The sequence below is a fragment of the Ixodes scapularis genome, unplaced genomic scaffold, assembly GCF_016920785.2.
Source record: "Ixodes scapularis isolate PalLabHiFi unplaced genomic scaffold, ASM1692078v2 PGA_scaffold0__279_contigs__length_252992795, whole genome shotgun sequence".
Classification (NCBI taxonomy): Eukaryota; Metazoa; Arthropoda; class Arachnida; order Ixodida; family Ixodidae; genus Ixodes; species Ixodes scapularis.
This window is the reverse complement of record NW_024609835.1, coordinates 55177905-55201167: the sequence shown is the minus strand read 5'-3', so window position 1 is coordinate 55201167 and position 23263 is coordinate 55177905. Positions and strand designations below refer to the sequence as shown.

Sequence of the window (23263 nt, the reverse complement as noted above, 5' to 3'; positions counted from 1 at the left end):
ATTAAGTTCTCGTTTTAAGTAGGCGATGTTTTGTTCACTGTTCTGATTTTTTTTTTAATGTTGCTTTTAATTTTAAAGGCACCGAAATTAGATGATTCTCCGTAATTGTTCTATCGGACTAGAATATCACCGGCGCATCACACACATTTCCTTCTTTGTGCTAACCGCCCTTTCTATGGAGTGTAATGTTTGTTATTAAAACAAAACACTAAAAGCTTGTTTTTTACAGGATGAAAACTCCCATGAACTTCATGATGCTTTTGCCATTTTTGTGAGTCTACCTCTTTCTTCCTCTTCCGTAGTTGCCGCGCCTGATGGTGATCAGGATGTTAAGATGAAAGACATATTTTAATTCACCTATGTCCAATTGTCCTAAGGGTAATGTTACTAGCGTGCATATATGAGTGTATAATTTTATGCAATATTCTTTACTGTACGACTGGCAATTAATATTAAAAAGTAAATAAAACAGCTGCTCTTCTCTTAAAAATATAAATGAGGTTATCATATTTCTTGCTGTTCAGGGTACACACCTGAAAAAAATTACCCTGTTTATTTGCCTTCTTACTCCGGCATAATGCTACTCAAAAAGAAAGTTTTCACTTATAAGTATGGAGCAATTAAGGCTGGATGTTTAGGTGCTTGGATTTAACACACATAAAAAGCTTTTACTGAGGTGCGCACTGCCTTCTCCATTCAGACTTGGAAAGTAATATGTTACCTTTTCAAGTAATTTTGAAATTGTCACGTTAGTTTTTACGAAAGTAATTATAATGCAATCCCGTTACAAATAGTGGTAACGAATTACCTTAATTACTCGTGACTTTAGCAAGAAATAAACATGTATATAATAGAAAAGCTAGAGCAATACGAGCAGGCGGTTCAGTGTCATAAAGATAGCATGTTCAACAAAATAGAAAACGCCATGAAGAGGAGAATAACCAAAAAGAATTCCCGATTTTTTGTACGAAGGTTACTAGAACCACTAGGAAAACGTGTAAGGCATGTGATCTACTGGCGTCTAACTCCTGGTTGGCTCAGATTCCACTTCTGGGCACCGCAGTGTACAGACGCGGAATGTCGAGCTCCGATGGAGCGCTGATAACGGCCCAGCCGGGCCGTGGTGATAAGGCGTTTTCTGCTGAGCTGGAATACTCTGTTCATCTGCCACCGCTGCCAACTGGACCTACTGTTTTAAACTCGGTATTCTTACATGCCGACGTTAAAGGACGCCCGTACCGCGTGGAAGACTTCCGAGACGCATTGACTCGCGCGGGCCTGCTAGCCGATGTGGTTTCACTGGGCTCCTACCAGATGAACCATGTGTGGTTGACGACCTTCAAGAGCAACGAAAGCAAGAAAAAACTGGTTGAAGCCCGGGAGCTCGTCGTGAAAGACCGGCGCTGCATCGTGATTGATCCCAACGGCCAGAATGTTCGCCTCAAGGTTCACTGGTTGCCTCATCATGTCTCTGACGACGAGGTGCGTACCACTTTTTCGTCATACGGCAAAGTAACTGACGTAACGAGGGAGAAGTGGCGCATTCCGGGCTGTGAAGCAATCGAGTCCAACACCCGGACGGTTCTGGTTACACTGAAGGCGGGTGTTACCGTGGAAAAACTACCGCACTAAGTGCGGATAGCCGGAGGAATGACACTTGTGGTGGCACCAGGCAGGGCCCCGCTTTGCCTTAGGTGCTATCGCACTGGCCATATTCGGCGCGAGTGCCGGGTCCCCAAGTGTAGCGAGTGCCGTCGGTTCGGCCACGCGGCCGAACAGTGCGTGCGGACTTATGCGGCGGTCGCAGGGCCTGCGGGAGGGGGAGAGGATACGTCTGAGCTCTTAATGGATGAAGCAGACATGGAGGAAGAGGGGGCCGCTGCGAAGCCAGTGCTCGCCCCTACACCGGAAGGAATGACAAACGTCAAAGCGCTGGTGCCAAGTGACGACAAACAGATTTTCACGCAAGCAGCGGTCCCTAAAGCCGCTGGAGCCGTCTGTGGCCACCCTGCGAGCGTCGTAACCCTTACCGAAAAGGAGCAAGAGGTTGAGACAGGAGCCGACGAGGTGACGGACATTACCATGACCAACGCTGGTACCCAGGCCGTCAAAAGGTCAAGGGAAACTGATCAAGACCCGGCAGGAACCCTCAAGGGATTAAGTGAAGCTGAACCGCCATCGAAAACGACTCCAGGACGACCCCTTCGTTTGCCACAGAAGGCGAGGACGAAGCCCCCCTTAGACCAAGGAGGAAAGGGAGCACCGGTACTGTGATACGCATAGCCTGCGCTTGTGAGGATACCTTCGCTTGCAGTGTTCTTCTTGTGGTGCAACGGAGATGTCACAGCTTGTTGACTCAGTCAAATTTGGAACTCTGAACGTTCGTGGCATGTCTACGAGTCGTAAACAGTACCAGGTACGAAGAGTTCTCGAAGACAATAATCTGGACATCTTCGCAGTCCAAGAAACTAAAGTAGAAAGTGAGGAGGACACAGCGAGGCTAGTGCAGCCCTTTCAGGCCACGTTTGATATCTGTGTTAGTCACGCTAACGGCTTGTCGGGGGGGTGTTTATTATTCATCAGAAGAGCGCTGAATGCTAAGGATTACGTAATAACTACAGATAGTTTCGGTAGGCTTATTGTATGCGATTTCGTAATTTTTGATAAGCCTTGGAGGGTCATTTGCGTTTATTCTCCTAATCAGGTCAAAGAAAGGAAAAAATTCTTTGAGTGTCTACATAACTTTTTAAACTGTGCCCGAGAAATAGTATTGTTAGGGGATTTCAATTGTGTCTGCGAGGAAAGCGACAGATCAACGAAGGCAAAACATAGCGACTCCAGCGCGTTGTTTCTGAGCACTATGGTTCATGAATACTCTCTCCTTGATGTTGCTACTTTTCAAAAAAAGACGGAGACGCTCAGATATACGCATTTTTGTTCGTCCAGTCACGCTAGACTTGACAGGGCTTACGTGTCAGCCGAGCTTTTAACTGGGACGGACGAGTACAAGGTTCTGCCGATAATTTTCAGCGATCACGCACTGGTGACGTTCACTTTGGGCGAAGCTAGAAGAAAAACTAATCGCTTCAGTTGGGGTTTGTGGAAATTTAATTCTAAGCTACTTGACGACGAAGTTTTTATTAACATGCTAGAAGCGTTGTTGGGGAAAATGTACAGTGGGCATTTTATTAACTCAGCTGAGGCATGGGAGGTAACAAAGCAAGAAATCAAGCTAGCAGCTCTAGAAAGATCCCACACTCTAAAATATTTAAGGGACAAAGAAGAGAACCTACGTCGTGCAGATTTAAAGAGACTCCTTAAGTTAGAATCCGAATATCCGGGTATATATATAAACGATATTAAAACTACCAAAAATAGTTTATCCGCAATAGAAACTGAGAAGTATAGAGGGGCGGTAGTCAGAGCGCGTGCTGAAAAATATCTCCTCGGAGAACAACCGACGAAAAGAGCGCTTAGTAGAGAAAACCACTACGCGAGTAAGAAGAGAGTCTGTGAAATTGAGTATCGCGGCTCGTTAAGTTCGAAAGACGAAGTGATAGAGCAAGCATTTGTCGAGTACTACAGTCAGCTTTTTCAGTGTGACGCAAAGCCGAATCGGGGTCACCTTGATAACGCCTTCTTGCATCTGATTCCGAGATTAGATGAAGACACCACTGCTTGGCTTGAGCAGCCAATTGAACTTATCGAAATCGAAGCAGCTATAGACGAACTACAGCCCGGAAAATCACCCGGTCCGGACGGGCTGAATGCTACTGTGTATAAAAAGTATAAGAACGTTCTAGCACAAAAGCTTCATAAAGTAATATTGGAAGCGTTCTCAAAAAAAAACATTGCCACCTTCTTTCCTTAATAGTCACACAGTCCTCATTCCAAAAGTTTCCGACGACGAAAAACTTAGGAATGTCAAAAACTACAGGCCGATTGCTTTAAGCAATGTAGATTATAAAATTTTTATGAAAGTGCTTGCTCGTAGACTTCAAGCTGTGATACACAACGTCATAGGAGATCACCAAACATGCGGGATGAAAGGGCGGACAATTTTTACAAACATTCACTGTGCGCGCAGTATTCTCGAGTGTTGTGACATGGATCAAGGCCAAGTAGCCATGTTACAAATAGATTTAGAGAAGGCATTTGATCGCGTACATCATGATGTTTTGTTTGATTTACTGGACCGCGTTGGGGTTGGCGAAGTTATTCTAGCTGGTGTACGAATGGCATATAGTGGGTGCACCACGCAACTGATTGTGAATGGTCGCCTTACCCAACCCATCCCAGTTTTGTCATCTGTAAGGCAGGGATGTCCCCTTTCACCTCTATTATTTAACATATATTTAGAGCCTTTCTGTCGTCGGATAATTGAAAATAGAGATATACAAGGTTTTAGGTTGCACAGCAAAGAAGTCAAACTGCTGGCTTATGCGGACGATGTGGCTGTATTTTGTAACGACAAAAAGAGCATATCAGAGGCCGTGTGTGTGATTAAAAGTTTCTGTGAAGCAACCGGGGCTTCTGTAAATTGGGCGAAATGTGTTGGATTTTGGCACGGGTCATGGGCAACGAGGCCCCATCAATTCGAAAACATTAGCTTCATGCTCACCCCTGTCCCCTATCTTGGAGTGCCTCTTCAGCATTATAAAACAAACAATACGTATTGGTCATCGGTCATCAATGAAACCCGGGGAAAAGCGCAGAAATGGGTAGGAAGTGACTTATCCATTTTTACTCGGGCCACGGTGTGTAACGTGTTTTTAATTGCCAAAATCTGGTATGTCCTTCAAGTAATCAGTTGTTCCCGCATCAACATTCAGAAGCTACATCGTGTTTTTGCCGTATTTATATGGCAGTCTGGATGGGAGAGAGTAAGCCGCGATAACCTTTTTTGTCGTGTCACCAAAGGCGGACTTTCCTTGTCACACCTTTTCGTTAAGCAAGTGGTTTCGAGATTCATGTTTCTACGGGATCAAGCCGACCCTTTTCTGCGTACTGTGATACAAACCTGTTTGGCTTAGCAAATACCTTCTTTTGTCGTCTCGTCATTTAAACGCAGTGCGTGCCATCTCAGCCCTTACCTGAGTGAAGTAGTTAGCGCATTTCAGTTTTTGTCTGTGCGTTTTTCTTTAGAATATCTTTCTGGTGTCGCGCGGAAGCGTCTATCGGGGGATTTATACGATGTTCTTTTTCCTGTACCTTTGTACCGTAACAGATTCTGTGAACGCCGTGAGCGGGACGTTCTTAGCCGCGTCAAGAAAATGTACGTTCCGCCGACAGTTAAAACCTTTTTCTTTAAGCTCCATACTAATACTCTTCCTGTGAAGACATGGCTTAAGGATAAAGGGATCTTTGTTCCTTGGGGAGTTCATTGCTTTCTGTGCCAAAAACCGGAAACGATTGAGCACGTCTTTCTAGAGTGTTGGGACGCCCTGCTCTTTTGGGATGTCTTGCAGAGGACCATAAAAAAAGATCTTCCCATCACCCCGGACGGTATTAGGTTCTTAAATACAGAAGTTCAGACTGACGATACGATTCCTTTAGATACAGTCATGCTCATTGGCCTCCACAGCATCTGGAAAAGTCGTATGGCTGTAAGACATGCTGACGTGAATGTAGGACCTGTGCGAAAATATTTTGTGCAAACTGTGTGCGAGTTAACAGCTGTCTACAAAGCCAAGATTCCTCCCCCTGAGTGGTTACCTGTCTTCGAGGAACTGAAGGCCTTAAAAGACTTCTAAACTAACGACCATCTCAAGCCTTGGTATAGGCTGGGCGCTTTTCCTTTAAAAAAAAAAATTTTCTGTTGTATGTCATTGTGTTACAAACTTTTACTGTGGCAATAAAAAAAAAAAAAAAAAACTCCTGGTTGGCTCAGTGGGTAGAGCGCTCCAATGGAAATGGGGAAGTCCCTGGTTCGACACCAGGAACAGGTGGATTGTTTCAGTCGCGCACCAATCACCCAGCTGTGTTTAGAGATTTTTGTTTGACCTTTGTCCCCCTTGTCCCCCTCCCCTTCTCTAGGAAATAGTGTCGTTATTCTTGTCCAGCTCGCTTGCAGCTCTGCATTAATTGCATTATCATCATAAACCTAACCATCATAAACCGTTCATTGCATTGCTGTCGGTGTTAGACTGGTGGCGGCTGGTAAAACACGTTTACTCTACTGACATTTTACTCGTAGTTAGCTCAGTTGGGAGAGCACTCCACTGAAATGGGAGAGGTCCCTCGCTCAGGCGGATTTTTTTAGTCGTGCACCAGTCACCTAGTTGTGTTTGGAGATTTGTGTTCTTTCTGTGTCCCCCTTGTTCCCTTTCTCCAAGAATTTTTAGCATATGCGAAAAGCAAAAACCAAGAAAACAACGCCAAGTAGGCGCCACGTAGGCGTTGTCTTCTTTCTATCCGAGTGGAGGTAGGCGCTCCTACAGAGAATGCGTATCGCTAGGTTTGTCTGCAGAATTCCATGGATCAGTTCCGGTCGCCATAAGTTAGCGGGATGGCGGGTGTTGTTGCAGCTGTCGCTGGCTTGTCAGCTGACAGGTGAACGGAATGCGCCGATATTGTTCTTTCAAATACAATATTTTATTTCTACAAGGACTGCTATAATGCGGGCGTATGAGAAAGGGGAAGAAGTGTTGCAGAACTGTTTTGAAAACAACGAAATTGTTCTTTTTGTGTTCTTGATGATTGTACGGAAAAAGTGACGTGAAACCAATTTATAATGCAACGAGTAAAGTAATTCGTTACTTTTCAGCGAAAGTAATTTGTAACTGTAATCCATTGCATTTGAGGCATGTGTTGTGTTGTGTTGTGTTCGTTTACATATTCAACATTCGTGCGATCGACTGGGCGATGGTGTGCATGGATGTGGACTGCTCCGAGGATGCGATACCCCCGAGACGCTTTGTATGCCTAACACGCCGGACTCGCACGCACGTTGTGCCGGCAAAAGCTGGAAGTTCGAAGACGCGGTGAAGGCCGTTCCCGATCGAAACAACAAGCGCCGTCGAATTTACGAGAACGGCGAACCCAGTGAAGCATCTGCTATTTTTCCGCGGCCAGATATTTTCAACTGGGGTGTCTTAGTTTGTAAAGGATAGTAGCGGTTGGTGATAAAAATGGAACTGAATTCTGTATTCTCTGTATGGGCTATTGTGTAATTTAGGCATCGTACGCTGTCCTCCGTGCTAGTTTCTTTATAGTCAACATGAAAGGCTATGATCATATATCAAACTGGCCATCTGTCAGAAAGAGGTTGCTGTAGGACATTGAGTTCATCGCTTTAGTCAAAGTATCCCTATGGATTCAGCGTAGTCGATTTGACGACTCTGTTAAAGTTGTAGCTTCAACGAACACGATTTTTTTGTCAACATTTGTGTGATTTTGTGGACAAAATAAAGTCCGGTGTGCACTCGTTATCTCCATCATTTTCTTTTTTTTTTTTTAACTGCTCATTACTTCCCCAAATCACTGCTTCGAAGCATGGCCGCACGACATGGACGAAACACACACACACACACACCGATCGCATGATTTCTACAAACTAGAAAATTTAAATACGCTGCGCTTGACAACGCGGTTGCCACGTCATTTGTCGCTGGCTCGCGATGCGGTCGTTGACGTTGGAGTATACGCAGTCTTCTCCGCTGAAAGATTTCTAATTCTAATGGCGTCAGATTGTGAATGTTCATCACGTGCACGCACAAACATCCGATGAACGTAGCTCGTCCTACGCAGCGGCAGCTTGGGACTACTTGGGAACCGGAACCACTCCGCTGATTCATCCGAGCACGTGCACTGTCGTCGACTGCGTCACTCGGGGAATTTGCCACGAGAAAAACTGTGTCCGCGATCTTCGAAAATTTTTTCAGGAAAATAAGTGGCCTATTTCCCTGTTAAAAAATGTTCAAAGATTTTAGATTTTTTGGGATGCTTGAAACGCGTAAATTGCGGTACCGCCATTAAACGACGATCTCAGTAACCACTTCAGTGCAGCTTTATGGTTAAGGAAACCGAGGATCTCAGTAACCACTAGCATAAAGGGAAAATAGAATAAAAAACCGAGAAGCGCTACTTTTTCTAAACTCTTGACCAAATGGAGATGTAATTAGATTTAAAACATTTCACAATATAAGGACGGCAGTCGCACAGACGGTCCGAGATTTTTACGAACCATTCCTTTGGCTTTACTTGTCTCACTTTTCAATCAGTATTGGGTATCACCAATTGGTTATACCCAATCACCAAAGAGTGTTTGAGGGCGGCACGCCCTAATCTTTCTTAACTGTCAGCAACTATACAACTCAACGATTTTTGTCACCGCACTGGTCTGACATGATCGGGTACCCTATTGTCCGCTGCGGCATTGAGTTCAACCCCGTGGTCGCTTGGCGATGATTCAGTCTTATAGTCAGCGAGAGAGCAAAAAGCGCCGGACGTCTCTTTCGGAGACTCGCCCTTCAGTGCACACATTCGTTGCCTTTGATATGACCGCGCATGCATTCTCTAATCTCAAACGGAAAACCTCCCTGCCGCTCTTATCTCAACGGTGACAGCATGTTCCGATGCCTTCAACTCCATTCGGCTGTCGTAATTTTGAGGCTGGAACCTCAGGACCTCGGACACATCACGATATCATCGAAAAGCTTTACGAACAAGAAAAAACACCAAAACAAGCTCGACATAATAAATAAAAAGCTCAAAATAAACGCACCCCATAAAGTCTGTGAAACACACCTAATAAACGCTTTATTCTTTTGTCATTGTAAGTCTTCTTTTATTGTGTATCCAGTACCTTATCCAGTATACAATATCTTATAAAACAAAATCAACTGTAACTTTGAAAAATTTCGTGGGAAATGAAACGTCAGTTTTGTTATCGTTATGCTCTAGTGTGCCTGTATCTGAAGACACAATATGCACTTCGTACAATTCAAATCCAGGAAGGTTTAACAGTTACCTAAATATTTGGAATTTAAAATATAGTTCTTAATTTCATTGTGAGGTGACACGCGTTTCATTGTTGGTGTGCTCGAAAAGATTCCCAGGTGGTCTAAATCCATCTTCAGTCCTTTGCTGAGCGTGCCAGATATCCTTAATGGTTCTTTTATTACTTATAAAGAATATTGCTAGCAAGATTTTCACAACGTTAAAGGATAGGATAAATATTAAATTACTACCAGCAACAAGTTTGCAGGGTTGAGTCTAAGCTATCCAACTTGCAACAGATACTACGTAAACGAAGCCTAACTTCCTGAAGAAATCATAATTCATCCCGACTTCACAATGGAATAGCGTTTTAGACCCCTCCCAGAGTCCCGAGAAAAAGTGCTTAAACCTTACTTCGTGCTGTACGTATAGCAGCCAGGGACGATGCTTTCAATTTAGAATTCATAAATTGAACCGCAAACACCTTTGGTTTTTGCCCCGCTTGTCATATGCAAGCGTAAACGTTTGCAATGTCAAAGAAGATAAAAAAAAAACAGAGCTTACGCTTCGGGAGTTTTTTTAAGAATGCAGTCTTCCTTATCCATCCAATATAATTTTCGCTTGACGTGTGCGCGTACTCTTTCTAAGCATATTTTTATTACGAAGGTGCAGTTGAGTTTCGACTGCGCGCGCGCGCGCTCCAATAAGTTTTGGTGCTTGTAAAACGACGTCGGCGAATCTCACCGCCCACGGAGTGGCTAAATTATTGGCGCGCGTCTTCAGGTAGGTAAACACAAATCATAAACACTGAAAGAAACTGCGCCGCATTCGCGCGGATGCATGGAGCGCACGCCTATAGAACCCGCCGCTTGTCTTCGACCACTCGAAAGGAACAAGGGGCTTACATATATTTCGAGCGTTCCCCGCATAGGCCCGAAGCGAAAAGGGAAACACTCCAGTAAGTATATGCTCGTGTCGCGGACAGAGAAGTTATTTTGACTGGTAAGGGAAAGCGAAGAAGAAACGGCAGAATCCTCCCACCGATTTTTTGTTCAGACGCACGCACAGCAGCGGGTCTAAGGTGTATTCAACGAGAAGCGCGGTCGGGGAAATGCGGGAAACCACTTGGCTGCCGAAATTAGTGTTGCCCATTTTTGGGGCGGAGAAGAAGCGAAGCTTTTTTTCTGGCAAGTAAGCTGGTCGATTCCTTCAGAACATGGCATGCGTGTAAGTAGTGCTACGCGGAAGATCAGACCAAGATACAGCGGGTATGTAAAGCTGAGGCCGGTTTGTTTATGAGGTCGCGCTCCGAAGAAGGCGCAAAAACACGACGCCTGTTCCAGTAAACGCCTCCCATTAAGAGTAGGCAGATCATCCCAGCCTGCCTGAGCTTAAGATAATACCCGGTCTAAGCCTATAGTGTTCCTTGTATTTAGGCACGTGAGCCGGCTTAACTATGTTTCAGTAGCGGATCGAGGTGGTTCGTGCATAAACTCACCTTTACGTGAAATGACGTCCATTTATTTCTGCTTTATTGTCACCATACGCAACATTACCTATGCTACCACTTACTGAGTATGAGTTGATGTGCTTGCAAAACTAGAATAATTGATGCCTACTATATTAATCTTGAGGTTATATTTTTTGTGATTATGTGCCAGTTCACCCCATTCCACATTTAGCGCAGCTACTGCAGGCAGAAAATAAATAGATATATGAGACGACTGGACTTCTTTGGATCTAAACAGAAGGGAAAGATGGACGCCATCAAATATTTTCTATTTGCACTTTCTCACATAGTCACTCGTCTTTTGATGGTTGTTTTCTTTAAGTAATAAAGCTTACTCAGATATCTCTGTAGAGAAGTTAACAAACGACAAAGAAGCCGTGACACTCCTGGATACATTGCAATAAATGTTTTGAACGCTTTCATAGCGTCCTGATGTAATAAGTTTTGACTGTTATTAAAGGTAGCCAAGATATTCAAACTTTTAACGTGTTCTTAAGACCATTAAAATATTTCAAAATATAGCTAATATCCTAGAACTACATTTTCAAGAAAATGCCCCTCATCTAGTGCGATTCATAGAACCAATACCTGGATAATACTGCAAAAACACGGACAATTCAAAGGAAGATATGAACAGAATTCGACGCATTTTTCAGAAGGTGGCCCATTCGCTTTGACATAGCGGTAGTTTTTTTCAGCACGAAACAAACTTTTCTCGCTGTGTAAAAAAATAACCACAGTGGCAGAGGAATCGGCTGTGCCGGGGGATCTGTTATAAAACGACATGTCACCAGGTTCCGCGACTGCGCCACTAGCATCATGTATGAAATCCCCCTATCACGTGGAAAGGCGTGCATTGGCCAAACGGCGAAGTGCATCAATGACAGTCAGGTAGCATGCTTTGGCAACTAGGCAGTCTCCGTCTGGCAACTTAGCGGCTCACCTTGACCGTGTGATTGCAGGCCAAACTTTGAGAAGATAGTGTCAGGGCCGTTACAAGAAAAAATCAGCAAAAAAAATTCACGAGGCTTTTTTGATAAAATCCTACGATAACAGTTCTTAAGGAAGAGCACCCTCATTTTGACTCTCTGACAATGAATTTCAGTATTTGCAGAGCCCGTGACGCTGGTTTCCGAGGGATTGTATTTCGACCTTGTCTTACATGGCCTGTTCGATTCGGTCAGAGAGCTCCGAACTAGTTCTGTCCAAGTTCAGAGGAGTGCCGGAGTCCTGCAGTGGCGGCGTGGAACCAGTGCAGCCACCGCGTTAGGACTGGCGCTGTGATCGTCTTAAGCGGCGGAAGCGCAGGATGTCGTTTGCATCTACTGGCCCTTCTTCCTCCACGCCACGTTGTATGGCAGAATGAATTCTTCGCAGTTGGATGAGAACATTCGGATTTGTTTTAGTTTTAAAGTAGATAAACCGAAGTTTTTATGGGAATGCTTCTTTATGTGAGTTTATAGAAAGTTAGGTCTGGGCGCTTAATCGATTAACCTACCGATTAATCGAGTAATGATTTAATTGTGATTAATTGTTTTTAATTGGTTAAATTTTGACAAACAGAGAAAGTAACATTTAAAGCTTTCACTAGGCAGACGTGGATGAATACACCTGTACAAAGGCAAGCTTTAGGTGAAATATTGACATACATTAACTGTATAGGTTGAGAATTGTAACTTAAAACAAGTGGAAAAGGTTTTACACGTCCCAGCCACTTCAAGGTCATGCGAGTGTTCATTTAGCGCAACGAAGATTATTGTGAACAATCAAAAGAGTTCGCTATTTCCAAGAATATCAGCGAACCTTTTTGCTTCTGCGGCTGAAGTAATAATTTGTGAGTGGGTGTCTTCTGACTGTTATCGACTACACATCGAATTTGATTTAAAATTTGAAATCGTACACTTTGCCATTTATCATATATTCGGCAAAGGTAAAAAAAATGCAATTTTGACTTTTTAAAAGCTATTATGCATGGAAATGAACAAACCCGATTAGTTGATCGATCCAATTGTGGCGATTAATCGGGTTAAAATATTTAATCAACGCCCAGCCCTAAAAACTTTCAGCGCGAAATGCTTTTTTCTGCATCTCTAACGGTTACCGTCTGCTTTCTATGGTCCATGAGCATTAGTGTACTTCGATTGCGTACGCCACGATAGAAGTTATATTCATTTGGCAATAGTAAATTAAGTCCAAGCCCATCGAGTTTCGCATTTTGATGATATGTTCGCGGCATGAGGATGATTTTAAGTCGGGAGTTTCTGGCCGCAGCGCGCGGTAGTAGTCACTTCGAAGACGAAGGCCTGACGAAAGTGTCGTCTTGGCCAAAACAATTATAAACCGTCACTTTGACGTCAAGATGTAGCGTTTATTCTGACTCTCAAGGAAGATCCGCGTAGAACTACTAAGCCATGCAATGCCGATTCTTGGCTTTTTTTCCGTGCCCTTTGGTGCGCGGCCACATATACCAGCGGACAAAGCATGCAGTATTATGCTCAGCTACGGGGGCATGCCAATGCTAGTGTACAAAATCACAGACCTCTCCAACTTGTATCGGAGTCGCCAGCCTGCATCCATGAGCAACTTAAGGCGCTATCAAGAGCGTAATGCTTCTCCACTGTCTTTCAAGAAGAATGTCAACATTATGAATATCCACAGAGCATCAAAAAGAAGCAATTTACCTGAGTCAATCTAACATTTGCCACCGGGTGCCAAACCTGCGCGAGCAGGTGCGTAAGGCTGTTTCAGAATATCATATTCGAGCTAATTCCTACCCTCCGTTAGGATCTCGTTCCGCGTCCACCTCGGGTACATTATTTTCATCAATGAGAGAAAATGTAAAGTCCTTGTTAAACACCGCAGATATTTGAGCGAGAGCTACGAGAAATGCAATCGCCAGCATATAGACGGACCAGGAGTGTCGTCTGCTCTCGTCGTCTGTTTCCGTAGCCGGTGTTAGGTTTTGAGGAACTGGGTCTGAACTCATTCAGAACTGGGATAAATTGAACGCGCTAGTGCAGTGGCCGTGCAGCTTTTGGTTGAATTGAATGCGCCATTTTCTGCACTGCTGAACTAGTTCCTCCAGTTCAGACATATTGAACAGACATACAGGTATCTGCCAGCACGTGTCAAACTTATCTGTTCTTGTCGTCGTTTTTTTTTTAATAAACTATTAAGTTTTAAGTATTGTCCTGCACAAATCTTTCTTCGTATTGTTCTTGTTTTTGCCGTATTATCCAGTGATGTGTAGCCAACTGGCCCAACTGGCCATCTTAATAAAATAGATGTTACCTGTTATCTCTTCATTACTTTAGTCTTAAGACACATTAAATATTTATATTTTATTCTAATTATAAACATTTCTTTCATAAAGAGTCACTAAACAAATTGTGTATGCCTCACTCTCTAAAAAGTACAAATGTGCGTCTACTTCACAGTTTGCGTGGAGAAATATAACGACTGCAATAAAAAGAACAAACAGTGAATCACAGCGCTCGCAACACTTTGCGGCCCCAAACATGCATTCAGCGGACGGCAAAATTACCAAGTAAAACGTTGTGCTCAGTATACCAGTGCAGATCCCATTTCTGGATCAAACAAGGAAGATTTTACACTCTCGCCACTGCCATGTTTTTTTTTTCTGTTTAATATAAAGACACTTCTTGGCGTCTAATTCGCTCATGGTCTATACAAAATGCGAATCCTTAAGGTCTATGGAGGGAGCTCTCCAAATCCTGTAAAACCCTTCATTTTCGAGGCCCCTATTTTCGCGAAGCGGTCCCAGAGGCCATATTCGCTGCCACTAAATTTCGCGTATTCCAGACGCCTGCATTGAATCCCTTAAGGACAAAAAATTTTTGCGAGCTCTATTCGCGAAATTCGCAAAAATTAAGGGCTTGCGAACATTAAGGTTTTTACAGCAACGAGGCCGAAACATCCCTATCATAAATGATTAAAGTATTGAATCTGGCACCGAATATTGAGTTAAAATGCTGTTGTCGTTTTGAGTGCCACATCGCATTCAGTTTTTTTTTTCTTTTTTATGCAAGCCAGGGTTGCGATAACTATCAATTAACCTAACGATTCATAAATTAATGAGTTAATAACCCACTGATATTTTCCGGTTAGTCTGCCACTTAGAAGACTTTTATCGGGTTGTTTAGGGCATGATCTTCGCCGATACAAGAGTCAACAGGAAGAATATAACCACTGGCGACACTTCTGCTTCCCCTTCACAATACCTGCTTAAAGCGCACAACCGCTAACTTCTCATTTTGAACGCTTAAAGTTAAAGGGTAACGTGCCCAACCGTTGAACGAAATGCCCAATATCGCGTATAGCCATAAAATCTTTTACGTCAAATTACAATGTACCATATCGGTCAATTAAATGATTCGCAAATAGCAGAAGCATATAGCAGAAGCCTACGTTCCTATGCGGAGCGCAAGTTCGTCTGCTTCTTGCACAGCGGTTGCGATGATGTCAGAACGCCGAGCCCTCTATTGGATGATTGAAAAAAATAGTGGGTAGACCTCAAGTCATTTAGCATTCAGGTTTACCCACTATCCTTTCAATCAAAGCCAATCAGGGCACGGCGTCGTTCCGAGGTCACTGCAACTCTTGCAGAAGCAGACCACTGGCTCTCCGGACTGTTTGAATTCTTGGCAATTTGCTTTCGTTCTTTGAGATATCTTTATTATGTATCTTTATTTTTCTTTATGTTGTTTTTGTTGTCATTTAGGGAATATGTTATATATGTCTGCGTTAACAGGGCTGCTTACAGTGTAAAGGGGAACCGAGACCCAGTAAAACTGTTTCTAGCAGCTTTTTGTCTGAAGACCCCACCAGTGTTTATGGAAAAAAATGAAAGCTGTTTACAACTCCCTGTAACGCCGAATTAGAGCGCAGCTCTTGAGGAGGAGGAGGCAAGGATACTGAAGGGAAGGTATGCCCCTCCTCCCTCCTCCTCACGTCCTCATCCTGTCTGCTACTCCTCACTCCGAGCGGCGTCGCCGTCGCCTCAAGAGGGTCACGTGACCTCACGGGGGTCATGTGACGTCACCGGGTCGGCCTCACGCGGTCACGTGACAATGACAATGACGTCACCACGTGACGTGACAATGACGTCACCAGTGACGTCACTGTTGACGTCATCATCACTAGTGACGTCATCAGTAACGTTATCAGTGACGATGGCGATGACGATGCGGATGCCGATGACGTCACTGATGACGTCATCAGTGACGATGACGATGCCAATGACGTCATCAGTGACGTTATGCGTCCCATAATTCACCGCGCGGTTACGCCGACGGTGACGCCGACGCCGACGCCGCTCAAGCCGGAAATGGGCGCCTAAGAGTTGCGCTCTAAAATAAAGCTTGGGTTGATTGATTGAAATTTAAAAGGCCGTAATTCCTACTAACACCGATATCAAAAATGCAATCGCCAGGGCCTTGGTTTGCTGTCAAAGTGTTCTGTCAATGAAGCAGGACTGGTTACGACGTCAGTTTCATGTAGTCATTTGTTCACCCGTGTTTTTCAGTGAGCATGTCGCTGCCGGCTATTAGTGGTGCTCCCAGGGTATTTCGCTTTTTTGTTTTGTTTTAATACTTTCTTTCGTCAACCTCTGGCCTTGCCTGTTCCTATATTTTTGTCAGTTTTACTGTGAAGTCGTCTACTGGAGTACGAATATTTGTGCATTAACGACTCGACTTGCTGGCACGTGTCGTGCGAGGCCGGCCTTTATTTTGCAATGTCAAGCACCACTTGTGCTGTGGGTTATGCTAACAATCCCCGTCAAAACTCGGATTGGCATTTTCGCGAGTTCACACAATATTCGAGGTTGTAGATACGGATCGATGCCGTTCACTGGAAAGACTTTGGAACGCCGTGGATTCCCAACACGAAATCGAAGTGCTGGTCTGATTGCTTTGCGCCGTCTATAGACCTTTTCAAACAGCTCTCCCGACGCCGTCGCTATTTTGCGACTCTCGCGACCCCTATCCGCCGGAAAGTTCTTCCACCCTCCAGGGCTGTGGAATTCCGCTCAGCTCGGGTCTCCAGTAGTGTTGTGTATTTAAAGTTTACCGGCTTCTTTTTGATTTTACTTTATTGGCCTTTTCTGGCTGCTTAAACTCTTTGTGTGATCTTCTCTGCAGCACTGAACTCTTAGCTTGTTCGGCCATCGCGGGAAGCTAACAAGAAAAAAATGATGTCGAACGGTCCGTGACGCGAGACATTCGGTGTTTTCCAAAGATTATGCCGGTGAAATGATCTCTGGTGGGCTCTCGTGGCATTCTCTAATATCCGCTGATCGTGTGCGGGGTAAAGGACGGAATAGACACGTCCGTTCCTTTGCTTTAGTGCTGTGCAAAAAGCAAGCTTTCAAAGCGTGCACCAAAACAGGCCGAGACTCCGTCCGATGGTTGTGAAGTAACTGTGATCGGCACCGTAGATTTGATATGCTGTGTTATTTAAAATTTTTGTCAAGTAAACCCTGTCCGGATAACACGGCACCGTGGGGTACTAACAATACGTTGTTCGATTGGTGAGACTTGCGTAATTTAATTCATGTTGCAAGCGGAGAACAACCTTGTTTTTTAGCTTTCAAATAGCCGAAAGACATAGGTATGTTATGTAGTCAAATGTTTTCAAATATGTTCGACACAGTGTAAGCGGAATGTATAAGGCGCCGTAAAAACAAAAAAGTCTGCGTAAAATAAAACAACCCAATTTCATTCGTCTATCGCCCACAGACTCACCAAAAATGGTTTTCATATGTTTTTTGCTTTGTTTTTTTCTCCCAAGATGGCTTAAGGCATTCTTAAAAGTCCCACAACATTCTATTTGCCATAAAACACAAAAGAAATAATAAAACGGAGTAATTTAGCCGCGACCAGTGTCCGGGATTGCGCCAACGCCAGCCTTGTACGCGTTACAGGAAAAAAGTAACCGATTAGAAGTACAATTCTTCATTGAAAAAAATGTGACTGATTTTGGTAATGAATTACTGCATCACTAAAGTGTTTTAAGAATTACCGGAAAGTTATTGAATACTTTGCTCGTTACTTTATTTAACTTTTTTATTTTGTAATCAAGAACGCGTAAATATGTTCAAAGCGGTTGCATTTTGTTTCTTTTTGTCATTCCTACCTTATTAAGCTCTAACAGAAGCTGTCGTTCCAAGTTCTCGTCAGTCATCTACCCACGTTTCCTGGTGAATATATCTGCCTCGACGCAGAAGACGCCCTCGACGGATGCGCTTGAGGGAAAAGCGGTGTTGAAGAGCACAAACACTTGGCGTATATGTTCGTGGTTGCGCAGTGCTTCGACGGACGCTTCCGAGTCCCCAAGGAAGCGAAGCGTTTCACTGTTGCGAGACACTCTCGACAGGTCGACATTCAGAACATCGCTGAGTGCGTTGACATTCTAATCCTTCCGCTATTTCTTATAAAGTTGTTTTGGGGTAAAAAAGATGCGTTCAACGTTGCTGCAACATAGACGAGTGACGCACGGGAAGACACCGATTTTTTATGTAAACATTCATGAGCCATTCCACTTTGTGATGGTGGATGACCAGTGAAGCTGTTTAGCAGACGATATAGACGTGACACAGAATGTTTGAACAATGTACGAACACATTTATTGTCTTGATCGGTAGTCATTGTGACGAAAGGTACGCACACACATGTCGAGGACTATCGCAGTCCCGAGGAGCCGGCGGAAACTAGACACAGCGACGGGACCGCCACCTGCCGGAAGGAAACGACACCAGGCACGCAAGCGCTTGGAACGACAACAAAGAGAGGAAGGTGCGACCCTTCTCTGAGTTTTCGTTTACGCACATGAACAATCCACAGAACCCTAACCATAAACAGATTCATTGGAAAAAAAAATCTTATCTTAATAATTTGAGTTTTTTTCGGAAACATGTAATTGATTACTTGTGATAGATTACAAAAACTAGTAACTGAATTACAGCGAACGTTACCACAAAAAAGAAGAAATTGGAGCATTGAAAACTTACACTAAAATGTAATTGATTACAAGTAATGAGGTACCACCTGCAACTCGTTACGTACGAGTCTGGCCTGCGTAAGCTGCCACCATGGCACACCGACTAGGAAACCCCGAGACCTGCGCAGTCAGGCAACTCTGGCGTACGCTCTCAAAATCAGGAACGCGTGTTTCTTGAGGTTGGAAACAGTCGCTCACAGCTCAAGAAACGCAGGGAAGGTCCCGAGCATCTCATTACCGCTACACAGCCAATCGAATTGAGGCATTCGCCTATATAAGAACGTCGTAGGACCAATAATGAAGCAGGAAGTGCGTAGATAGTAAAACAATCCATGCGTTTCGTTTTAAAGGGTCCATGCAATTATTTTAGAGCGCAGCTCTTAGGTGCCCGTTTCCGCGTTTCGCGGCGTCGCCGTCAGAGTCGCCGTCGGCGTAACCGCCCCGCTAAATTTAGCGGGAAATTGAATTGGTGTTCAAGTCACGTGACGTCATTTTTCTTGCCAAATCTAGTGGAGAAATTGAATTTGTTCATGGGTTACGTCACACGAAGTCATGTGACGTCATTTTCCCCGCTACATTTTGCAGGGAAACTGAATTGGTGTTGTGATGATGTGACGTCAATTTTCCCGCTATATTTAGAGGGGAAACTTAAACCGCTAAACTGAGCGGGAAAATTGACGTCACGTGACCTCAACACCTATTAAGTTTGCTTGCTAAATTCAACGGGAAAATTTCCCCTCTAAATTTAGGGGGAAATAGATTTAGCGGCAAATATTTTCCCGCTAAATTTAGTGAGAAAACTGTTCCCGATATGTTTAGCGAGATAAGGAGAAGGAGGGGAGGGAACGGAGGGTCATACCCTTCCCTCCGTAGACTCCTCTCCTCTTCCTCAAAAGCTGAGCTCTAATTTTGGCATTACAGGGGTTCGTAAACGTCTTTCACTTTTTCAACTTTTTCCTTCTGGGCTTTCCTGCTCAACGCAAAAGTGAAATGACGATTGACGCGGGATCGTGACGTAGTATTTGACCGGAAACAAACGTTTTTCTAGCCGTTTGAAGGTCAGCGGGTTAGCCGTCCGCGTTTCTTGCATATGATGCGACCATCTATAAATGTAGAGCTATAGCAACAGCCCTCCTAGTATTCTTGCCGACGGGGTCAGCCTTCCGCGGCTGCTGGTCCGATGAATTTTGCTTTCATCGACGCAGATAAGAGTAATGTGTCAGAAAGTGAACTTTCGTGAGTTTGGTTTCGGAATGCGATAACTCCAAGCTTAAACCGTTTTTATTTTTCTCTGTTTTTTTAAAAGCATACCATGTAAGTTGTTATTGGGAAGAGATAATTAGTGTTGTCTCGGCACTCATTGGCCACGAACGCGAATCCAAATATTTGTTGACGGATCGATTATTGACGAACGCAAGCCTTTAGTGACGCGGTGTTCATGTCCAATACGTGAGCTGGGTTCGTGTCCAATACGGTGAGAAAGCGGAGAGCTTCCGAAGGAAAGGAGGTAAGAAATAGTCTGCTGAACAAATTTTGTACCGAAAGCGGTCATTTCGTTCTCTATTCTCGTATACTATTTTCGTTTTTTTTTTTCAACCTACTACACAATATGCAATAAGTAAAATGTAAATCCAGAATCATTTATTTCAGTTCCGAATGCATTTCATTGTCTACTTAAGTTCTCAACAAATGCAGCAATGGGCGGGGGTTGCGGTTGGTGATTACTGGCTACTACTCGTCTGTTTCTCCGCAAAATAATAGTAAAAAAAAAAAGAAACGCGCGATTAAAGAATGATGCTTTGCGCCTCAGTTTATGTAACGATGGCTCGTTGTTCCAGTGGGTGAACAGTACGCGCTGCATACCATGCGACATCCAGCAGCGCTCACCATGTGCGAAGACGCCGACGTAATTGGATAGTTAGCGATATACCCAACAAACTGACAACGCTAAGTACTAAGCATTATAAGCGACCCGCTAAGAATATCCCCTCCTACGAGCGGTTGTACGGTGCCTGAACGAACACCACGCGACATAAACAGCTGCTCCCGTCTCTCTACCGCGAGACAAAGAATTCTTTTAGCTCTTAAGTGGCGTGCAGCATCTGACTCCCAATTTAGTACCAAATGAAATAACGCAAAAAGGCAAGGACATGAGAGTAGATAGGAAGGGCGCTAACTTTCATTTAGCTTTATTCAGAAAATCAATGGCATATATAGGCAAACTATATAGCGGCAAAACGTAGCATTTTTTTTTAAATATGTATGCGCGAGCAAATGTTTATCTTGTCTTGGTATGCTCATGCCAAAACTAAAATTCACTAATATGCAGCGAAATCGATGTGTCACTGACACACGCAAGACCAACTTTTGATTTTTCTTTAATAAGGAACGATTTTGAAAGTTTACGGGCAACCGCCTTTCGGCTTCATCTCCAGTATTCTAATTTCCTGATACCGCGGCACAGAGGCACACGTTCTACAACGTAGCGGCGAATGGGAGCTATATTAATATTTTACTAGAAGTAAGTGCTCCCGTGCTTGGTCATTAATACATCAGCCAGTATGGCGGATGTAAAGTTTTCCACAACTCAGCGGGATTTCATAATGTACGCCCACAGCGCAGTTTACATAAGGTGTTACATGTTTCTTTTCACCTGGCCGTCTGTCGTTTCCATCAGAAATGCGGGGGCACAAACCGGCCAACCGCTTTGGGCCAGGAAAAACAAAAGAGACTTCGTACTTGCTTTGCACTTTGTTCAAATTATGAGCAATCTTCTGCAGGTACAGCACACCTGGTATTTTCGTTCTCTGCCTCACTGAAACCTTTTCCTCCATTGTCTTCATTTTTTTTTTGTATGATGGTCTCAGCGAAAGACACTGAAACCGAACATGGGAAGCCAGCCGATGTCGGCCCATAAATCTAAAAATTAAAAAATAGCTTCCCCTACGTGGTCGCATGACTACAGTAGTGCAGATTCCGAGCGCAAACATGCAATAACCTTCTTGACGGTCTTCGAGTTGGCAAATCAAGAGAATATACTTAGCGTGTACTAAAGTAATGCATCCAACGCTCACGTCGCTCGTTAAACGTGAGTTTTTTTTTTCTTTTTTTTTAACTGCAGTTGGTTATTGCCAGAACGCTCAAAGGTAAATCTTCTGCCGTTCCCATGTTGTCCAAATACTATATAAGTGCGCGAATTGCTGCACAAGTCGAATAGCGCTCCGTCAATCATATCCTGCACAATGAAAGCCATATCGGGTCTCTTTACACTATGATAGCTAGGAATAACGCGTCGCTATTCGATTCCAAGGATTATTCGCACAGCCTTACCAGATACCGATAGAGCGAATTGCATCACATCAAGGTAAGTCAAAGAATTGTTCCTTTTCAAGGCACTAGAAATTTTGCAGCTTACATAACCACCTTAAGAGCATTATAGGCTTCAAAAACCTTATTCAACTTACAACCAGCGGCGAACAAAAAACGCTACAAAGTACGGGAGCATCGCATAACTCTATGCGGGTCACCTTACGCTGAATGAACGGTTTGTCATTAAAGGGCACAATGTGCTACTGGGATAATGCACGCGACGTCACTTGCCAGGCCCATCTTCATGGTGACCATGTATACCAGTGCTGCCGTCGCATCGGAACCGGTAGTTTTAGTTTCGCCATAATCCCAGAAAAAAAAAAAACTTAGATATTTGATATTTACAAAACTATACACGGCACCAAATAAAAATAAAAAATTTACCTCGTAGTTCAAAGATGCCGACTTGGATTAAAACTGACATAAGAGCAAAATAAAATTTAAAAAAAATTGAGCGGAGCTACTTTAAAATTGAATCAAACTATATAAAGGCATATACTTAAGCTGTGGTTTTAATGGACCTCGCCTTACATTTTAAAATTTCTTCCGATTCACTTTGTCTGTAAAACAAAGACAGCGAACGCATGCGAACAATAGAAGGATTACAACGAATGATGATGCTCAGGCGCAATTAGGCAAAAGAAAATCGACATGCGCAAGGACAGTCAGCATCACGTTGCACTTGCCCATTGTCTCTACGCACATAGTATTTTTCAGGTCGGTTCGTGCTCTAAGTATTGTCAGTCGCTGGGATTCTCCTATTGCTCACTACACTTGATTATGTTTGTGTTCAGTGGGAATGCGGACTTACACACCTATTTTGGAATGTATGTGAGAAATGTGAAGGACTTTAATAATTACTTTCAATCTTTCTCTACTAGATACAATAGAGAACTTTGCAACCTCTACCCTAACACCGGCGTCTTGGAATCCTTACTTATAACCGAAGCACGAATTCTCGAAATTTTGCTGAAACTCGACACGAAAGCGGTCTCGATAACGACATCTTAAAACGATATGCTGAATGGATGAGTAAATGTTTGGACATAATTTTAACAAGTCACTTAGCACATGTCAAGCGTCTATCAAATGGAAGAAATGCAAGGTCATTTCCGTACATAAAACAGGCGACATCACTAATCATTTTAACAACTGGCCGTTTTTTCCTAATCTGTACTTGCTGAAAACTTCTAGAACATATTACACTAAAACATATAAAACCATTTCTTGAGCACCAGCACATTCCCTCTCCCCCTCTTCTCATCATCATGGCTTCAGGAGGGGCCTCTCGACAGTCACTGAGCTGGATGAAACGTTGCATGACCTAACTCTCGGTATTAACAACAAGAAGAAAGGTGAGTTATTAGTACTACTGGATTTTTTTTAATATTTCGACCGCGTCTTACGCAGCAAAAGATTACTAAA

The 23263-nt window shown here is 43.6% G+C and overlaps 1 protein-coding gene across 1 annotated transcript in view; it reads left to right on the top strand.

Moving 5' to 3' along the window:
* Positions 1 to 227: 227 nt before the first annotated feature.
* LOC8031537 (hemicentin-1) overlaps positions 228 to 23263 on the top strand; it is a 620814-nt gene continuing 597778 nt past the window's right edge. The window contains exon 1 of the mRNA XM_042288501.1: positions 228 to 271. The gene's annotated coding sequence lies outside the window, so the exon portion shown is untranslated. The remainder of the gene's footprint in view (positions 272 to 23263) is intronic.